Here is a 7,888-nt window from a genome sequence, read left to right on the forward strand (position 1 = left end):
GTCCCACGAAGGCTTCCTAGCTGTGAGCTCAGGTCAGCTGTCTCTGAGGGTTTCCCCATCATGGCCTACACGCACACACTTGTACAATCCTTCCTCCCTCCAATAGGACTCCCAAAGCTCAGCCCAGTGGGGATGGGGGTGGGAACATGAAGGATCAGGTTGGGTGGGTTGGGGGCTGGACGAAGGGGGAGAGTAATGGAAGAGATGTCTTGATGGGGACAGTGCATTTTGGGGTTAGGGAGAAACCTGGTGCCAGGGAAACTCTCAGGAATCCACAAGAATGACCCCAGCTAAGCCGCCTAGCACTAGTGGAGAGGGTGTCTGCACTGGCCTCCTCTAATCAGATTGGTGACTACCCTAATTGTCATCAGAGAGCCTTCATCAAGTATTTTGTTTTCTAAATTGAGGATGCATGGAAGAGTGCAGCGCAGGATGGGCCCATGGCTCCTCCTACTAGTCAAGGGCTCTAGTTTGGAGCTTCACCTCTAGCCGTTCTTAATCTGCAGCCTTGGCTTCCCCTGTTTCTCCCTGAGGTTCTTCAGTGCTTTACTTCGGGGATGCTGTGTGTCGGAGGCACTCTGCTGGATCTAAACTTGGGAGTGTCAGGTTTATATTCTTCTCCCTGCCAGGGATACATTTCTTTCCACCTCCCCATTCAATTCTACACCCTTATTTTTTTAATTTGTTTTGTTTTGTTGTACCTCAGTGTTGAGTCTCTTCTTTTCAGAAGTTTCTTGCCTCCAATGCTAAGGCATGGCTGTTATGTACCGTGCATGCCAGTGTCCCGGCACTTAGGCTCAAAGTGGCTGCTCCTTCTAATGACTGCAAGCTCTGTTGTAGACAATGGCTAAATGTAAGTATGGGGGATGCCACCTGACTGGTGCATGTCATGCAATTCATGCATAAGCAAGTGAAGGGTTCCAATAATTTAATTTATTATAGATTGTAAGAACCATCCATCTGGGCACAGTGGCACATGCCTTTAATCCTGGAACTTGGAGGCAAAGGAAGACAGCTCTCTGTAAAGTCAAGGCCAGTCTGGTCTACATAGTGAATCCAGGGTTCCATAGAGACACTGGGGTGGGGAGAAGAGGAAGACGAGGAAAAAGAATCATCATCATCATCATCTGAGGGCTAGGGATGTAGTTCAGTTGGTAGAGTGCTTGCCCAGAATACATGAAGCCCTGGATTTGGTCCTGAGTACCACATACAGCTGTGGCTCAGCACTTGGAAGGTAGAGATAGGTGGGTCAGAAGTTCAAGATCATCCTTGGTTACATAGCAAGTCTGAAGCCTGTCTGAACAACATGAAATCCTGTCTCAAAAAAGTAAACAGCAACAATAACCACACACACACACACACACACACACACACCATACCTATATACTTGTATAAAATGTCACTATGAAACCCAATACTTCATGCAATTAATATATGTCAATAAAAATCCATTGTTAAAAAGCATCATCTGAATCATTTGCAAAACAATGGAACCCTATCTCTGAGAGACATACAAAAAACTAGTATGAAGGTAGATGAATCTGAAGAAAAGGACTTACTATGTAACCCTCACACACTACCCCACATAGCCTCGAGCATGATAAATAGCATTTTACCATTCAGCTGTAGCCAGTGTGTGTGTGTGTGTGTGTGTGTGTGTGTGTGTGTATCTGTCTTCTATATTCTGTATGGATATATGAAGAACAGTAATACTGATCACTCCAGAAGGTAAACTGAAAATTGGAGAGATACTTTTTATAACAGAATATTTTAGACCTTGTAGAACTTCCAATCATGTTGAGTGTATATGGTCAAAAAACTTGAAAATGAAAACGTTTTAATTATGTCTGCTTTTCTAGGCTCGAAGTGACCCTGGAAATCTTCATCTTCATCAACCTCACTCTTAACCTTGGCAATCATGGAAGTTTGGAAAAATGTGCTAAGGTTGACCTTACAAATCTCATTTAGAAGTTGCCAAATCTGGGCATCATCCCTGATCTAACTGGAATACTCCAGAAAGGGACAGGAAGACCAATGTTTTCCATAATAGCTGAGGAGGTACTGACTTTCAGTTTGCTTGGAGGCCACTGATCAGTGGCCCAGCCAATGCACAAATCTTTTCTTAGCCGTGTATGCATGGAAACATCTTTACCTTAGAGGTAACCAACCTGCAAAAGGACTGCCAATAATTACACCTGCTGTTATCTGAATCCTATGTGGTTCCCTCTCACATTCCACAAGCAATAGGCTATTGTAGAAATCATGAGTTGGGCTACAGAGAGGGTTCAGTCACTAAATCCCTTGCTCTGTAAGCATATGGATCTGAATTTAGATCCACAGCATCCACATAACAAGTTATGTGGCATAACTTAATTATGGTGGCATAAGCCTGTAATTCCAGCACTGGGGGACAGAGGTGGGAGGAGGCAGAGACAGCCGATTCCTGGAGCTCAGTGGTTAGCCAGTCCAGCCAATCAGAGAGCTCCAAGTTCCCTCAGTGCAATGATGGCATGTGACCTCCAACTCTGGGCTATAAAAGATACCGTGCCTTCGGTTTTGCTCACTTTTGCCTTGTTCACTCTGGACAGGTTAGGGGCTGTTATATAAGGACCCTGGAAAAGACCAAATCATGTATAATAGCTAATAGTTAGGTGCTACCTAAGTGAATAAGCCATCTGTCCATCCATCCATCTATCTATCCATCTATCATCCATCCATCCATCATCCATCCATCCATCATCCAGCCAGCCAGCCAGCCATCTATTTTTAAGTGCATTGGAGCTTTGCCTGCATGTATGTCTGTGTGAGGGTATCAGATCCCCTGTAACTAGAGCCAAAGACAGCTGCAAGCTGCCATGTGGGTGCTGGGAACTGCATTTGGGTCCTCTGGTAGAGCAGTCAGTGCTCAGCTGCTGAGATATCTATACAGCACTTCATCTATTTATTTTTAGGCGGGTCTCTTGTATCCCAGACAGGCCTCAAACTGTGAATCTTAGGATGACCTTGAGCTTCTGATCTTCCTGCCTCTACCTCCTACATGTAGAGACTGCAGGCAGTCCTGGGGACCCAACCTGGGATTCTGTGTATCCTAAGCAAATACTCTACTAACTGAGCTGTATCCCAGGCCCTGAGTCCAGTCCTCGGAGGACAGCAGCCTTGGAGAATCCCTGACACAGAAAAGCGCATATTAAGCCACTCCGATTCCTGTCCCAATGAGATACTATGTAATGTAATAAATGCTTTTTGCTGAATTTATCCTTTTAAACTGTTAAGGTTTTTTGAGGGAGAGATGAGATAGAGCCTCTTTACACAGCTAGGCAAAAAAAGGGCTTTGTTATATAATCTTATTTACCTGTAACTATACTTTTTACCAGCAGTCCCACTCCCGTCTCGTGGATAAATTTTATAATTTTGTCTTCAAACCTGGAAGGAAGATCTGAACTACCCCTGTTTGCACCAGGTAAGCGTCAGCTCCGAGTACAGGTGGTGCTTACCCGTCTTGTTCCCTTTGCTTTTCTGAGGCTGGGAAGAGCAAATGGGGAAAATTCCGATGATCTTTTGAGTAGTGACGTGTATTAGTTGTCTACTGTGGAAGCAGGTCTTATGCACACACGTTCCATGTCCATCAGAACCTGTATCTACAACTCCCTAAACACAGAAGGCAAGCAGACTACGTGGAGAACCAAGATTGATTCTACGTGCTACTAAATTCTCCACACTGACCTGAAAACTTTGTCCTCTATTTTGATAGGAAATGTACACCTGAGTTTCATTTCACAAAATATACATTTACAGCATCACCAATATCATAAAAAGTACTTCCCATATAAAATTACCCTCCAAGTCCTTGGAAAGATGTCAGCCCACTCTCTGAACTTGAGGTCACCTGCAAAGCCAGAATGGCAGGGATCTCATTCAGTGCCATTAAAGAACGATTGGTCAAAGTCTACTTCTCTCATGCTCGCTCTTTCCCATTTTTGCCTGTATCTGGCTAGTACTTGTTAGTTTGGGTTTGAACTGACACATGGGTATCTAAAAGCCAAAATCTGAGACCCTCTGGTGTCATTCAGCATACAGAAAAAATCCAGAGTCTGTTTGTGAAACATCAAACAGAATTAGGAAAATATGGGATGCATATTGCTTAATGTTGCCTAGCAATGTGGTTGGGCACAAGAATCACAGAGAGGACAAAATTCACACCCACAAGAAAATCATACACACACACACCACAAGCACATACATACACCTCAAGCACCACACACACACATACACCACAAGCACATACACACACACACCTCAAGCACACACACCACAAGCACACACACACCTCAAGCACACACAGGTTTCTTTGAGACAGTGGTCTAAACTGTGAGGACAGAATTACTGTGACAAGGGGACCAAGTTTTAAAGCACTAGAGAACAAACACTTCAGAGGACTGTATTTCAAGGTCTACGTGAGCCTGTGATTCAAAGGAAAAGGTCTTCATGCCTATGAGTCAACCCCACCATCCCACACACAAGTCCTCAGCAACACAAGCAAAGGTACTTTAAAAGAATGAATATAACAATATTTAAAATTCTAGGAAGTATTTAACTAAGTAACTTTAACCTATTAATCCTTATTTCAAATATTTGCCTGCCTGTTTCCCTCTCTCCCTCCCTTCCTTTCTTCCTTCCCTTTCTTGCTGTGCCGATGACTGGACTTAGGGCCTCACACACCTTACCAGTGAGCTGTACCCCGGCCATCGGTTTTCATAAAATCTCAGTGTAATGTACAACATGATCAAAGTCAGAGCCTTGAGGGCTGGAAAGATAGCTTAGCCAAGCCCAATGCATCATAAACATGAGACTCTGAGTTCAGCCCTAACACCCACATAAAACCTCTTAATGATGATGGACAGTTATCATCCTGGCAATGGGTAGTCTGAGACAGGCAGATCTTTAGAACCCGTCAGCCTAGCCTACTTGGTAGAGTACAGGTTCCAGTGAGAGACTCTGTCTCACAGAAACATGACATCTGAGGAAGGAGATACCTGGCTGCTGTATGCACAAGCACACATGGGCTTGCACACCTACACCCCACACGTGACACCCCCATGTGCAAAGGCAAGCATTTGGTTTCAGATTCTTACTCTATCACTTGCCCTTGACTGAGTTTTTGGCTGTAAGTGGGCTGAAGTGGTTAGCAGAACTTGTGGCCTCTCATCCTTCCCTGGCTAAAAGGAATGACAAACTACCCTGTAACCAGCCTGGCAGACACGAATACATTCCAGACTCACATGTCCCTCAGCTGACTATCAGACCCTTAAAACAGTGGACCAAAGAAGCAGAAAGTTCCCCCCAGGAACTGCATTCTTAGAGAGGAAAGGGTCTGACGTCCAGGACTAGCCAGAGGAAGAACCTGTCCCCCAAAAGACTTGACACACTTCTAACAAATTGTCAGGTCACCTAACAGTGATGGGTCACCTACACTGGGACAGCTTAGAAGTATATATCCATGGCCTGCATCCTCTTGGGCTTACATGCCTAGGACTCTTTTAGAAAGGGTCACCCTTCCCCATCTTCCAATGGACGCTGGAAGGGCTCTGAGCTTTGAGCAGAACTATGGTTCCCCCCATTGCTTTCCCGAGCTGTCACAGGGAACCAGCAGGTAGGAGCAGGTGGCAACTTTAGATGGTTCTTCTGCTTGAGCTGAGAGCTCTGGTTCCTTTCCAAAGATTCTGGTTGGAAAGGAGCCAGGAGCTTTGAGCCGCCAGCCTTCCTTGAGGCAGGGCAAGTTAAAAGTGGAGGACCACAGAAGCTACCTGCATGCATGTTTGACCAGGGGAAAGTAGCTACATGCATGCCAGACCAGGGGAAAGTAGCTACATGCATGCCTGACCTGGGGAAAGTAGCAACATACCCTCTGGACTAAGGCAATGAATGTATGTGCATGCTCAATTAAGGAAAAATAGCTGCATGCGTACCTTTCTAACAAAAGAAGAATGATGGCCGAGGCAGTAGAGCATGTTCCAAACACACACAGAGCTCTGGGTTTAATTCTGACCCCTGAAGAATAGCAAGGGTAAGAAGAATACAGTGTCTATTCGAAAAATCCAAATGTCAAACAAGAAATAATTTTTTCAGAGTTGCTTTATCTTTTCATAGTGTGATTTTGCTTACATGAATTTTGTGAAAGATTCCTCCTCGCCACAGCACATATCACAAACTGTTTTGGCCAGAAGTAAACGGCAAGTGTTCTTAACTGCAGTCTAGAACATTTCATTTGACAGAAGTGATGGGGAATACCTTTAATCCCAGCACTTGGGAGGCAGAGGCAGGAGACTGTCTCTGAGTTTGATGTCATCCTGGCCTACACAGCCAATTTTAATCCAGCCAGGACTACATAGTGATATCGTGTCTAAACAAACAAACAAAAATATAATCAAATAAGCAAAAACAATAAAAACATTTTATTTCTCAAGACAAGAAAAAATTATCTTTTGGCCTTGAAATAACATTAGATTCGAGATAGAAGAAAAGATCCATATATATATATATATATATATATATATATATATATAAAGCTATGTTCTTAGAAACAATCTGAAGAGGTAAGTCATGTAAGAAAGATTTCAAATGCTTCTGAGGGTCATTCAGATTTGGACAACTGGAAAGATTTATGTGACTTTAGATTAAAAGAATCAATTGAAGATGTCAGTTCTCCCTAAATTAATCTTTAAGTACAAAATTCTCTCTATTTAATCATTAAGTTTTAAAAAACAATGTAAAGTCAAACCAGGTGAGGTGAAGCATGCCTGTAATCCCAGCACACAGGAGGGAAGACTGGAGGATCCGGAGTTCAAGGTCATCAGTACAAAGAAAGCTAGAGGCCAGCCTGGGCTATATAAGACCCTGCATCAAACACACAAAAACCACATATGTGCATTATAACATAAATATGGGGGGAAAAAGCATGATTAGACAAAGAAATTCTGAGAAATTTCTTTGGACTTTGTACTCCTAGAAAATGGGGTACCAAATAGGATGTATTCCTTCTGATTATATAATCATCTTCTTAAAGAATTATTTTATGTGTCTATGTATGGGTATGTGTCCCTATGTGCACATGCAGTCCAGAAGAGGGCGTCAGAGATCCTGGAACTGAAGTTATAGGTAGTTGTGTGCTGGGAACCAAACTCAATCTCTGAGCAACAAGTGCTCTTAAGTGCTGAACCATCTCTCCAGTCCTCTAAACGTATAATTTTTTACTATGACATTAATGTGTTTTAATTTTCCAGGGGAGACTTGGTACCAGGTAGGCAGCATTCCAAGAAGGCCTCCATGTTCACTAAAGTCTTATTAGAACACAGCCGCATTCAGTTGCTCTTATATGATGTATGGCTTCTTTATATGAGTACACAGAGTAGGTGAAAGCCTACAATTTGAACTGTCTGTTCCTCTACAGGGTGTTTGCCAACCCCTGGCTTAAACCATGTCATGCCAGGCCTTCTGAGGTCCAGAGTGTTCTCTCCATTATGGACAAGACATGTGGATACAATTGAACTATTGTTCCCTTTAGTAGGTTACATCATAGAAAATCTTCAAAGAGAGCCATTTTTCTGGCTGGCCTTGAATAAGTGAGGCAACTTATGAGACAAAGAATGTAAGGGCTCTTGGGAGATGCAAAGTGTCCCAAGAGGACATCAGGCCAGGAAAAAAAAATCAGAGACTTCTGTCGTGTAACTACAGGAACCTGAATTCTGCCAACGATCACAAGAGTCTGGAAGGAAATCCTGAGTTCCAGAAGGGAATAAAGGCTGTGGTACCTCAGGTGTAGCCTTGGAAGATACTGAGTAGAGGACCCCAAGACTTACTTGTATGGCTGACCCACAGAACCTGTGTGATT

This window comes from Mesocricetus auratus, unplaced genomic scaffold (genome assembly GCF_017639785.1).
Source record: "Mesocricetus auratus isolate SY011 unplaced genomic scaffold, BCM_Maur_2.0 Super-Scaffold_100676, whole genome shotgun sequence".
Taxonomy (NCBI): domain Eukaryota; kingdom Metazoa; phylum Chordata; class Mammalia; order Rodentia; family Cricetidae; genus Mesocricetus; species Mesocricetus auratus.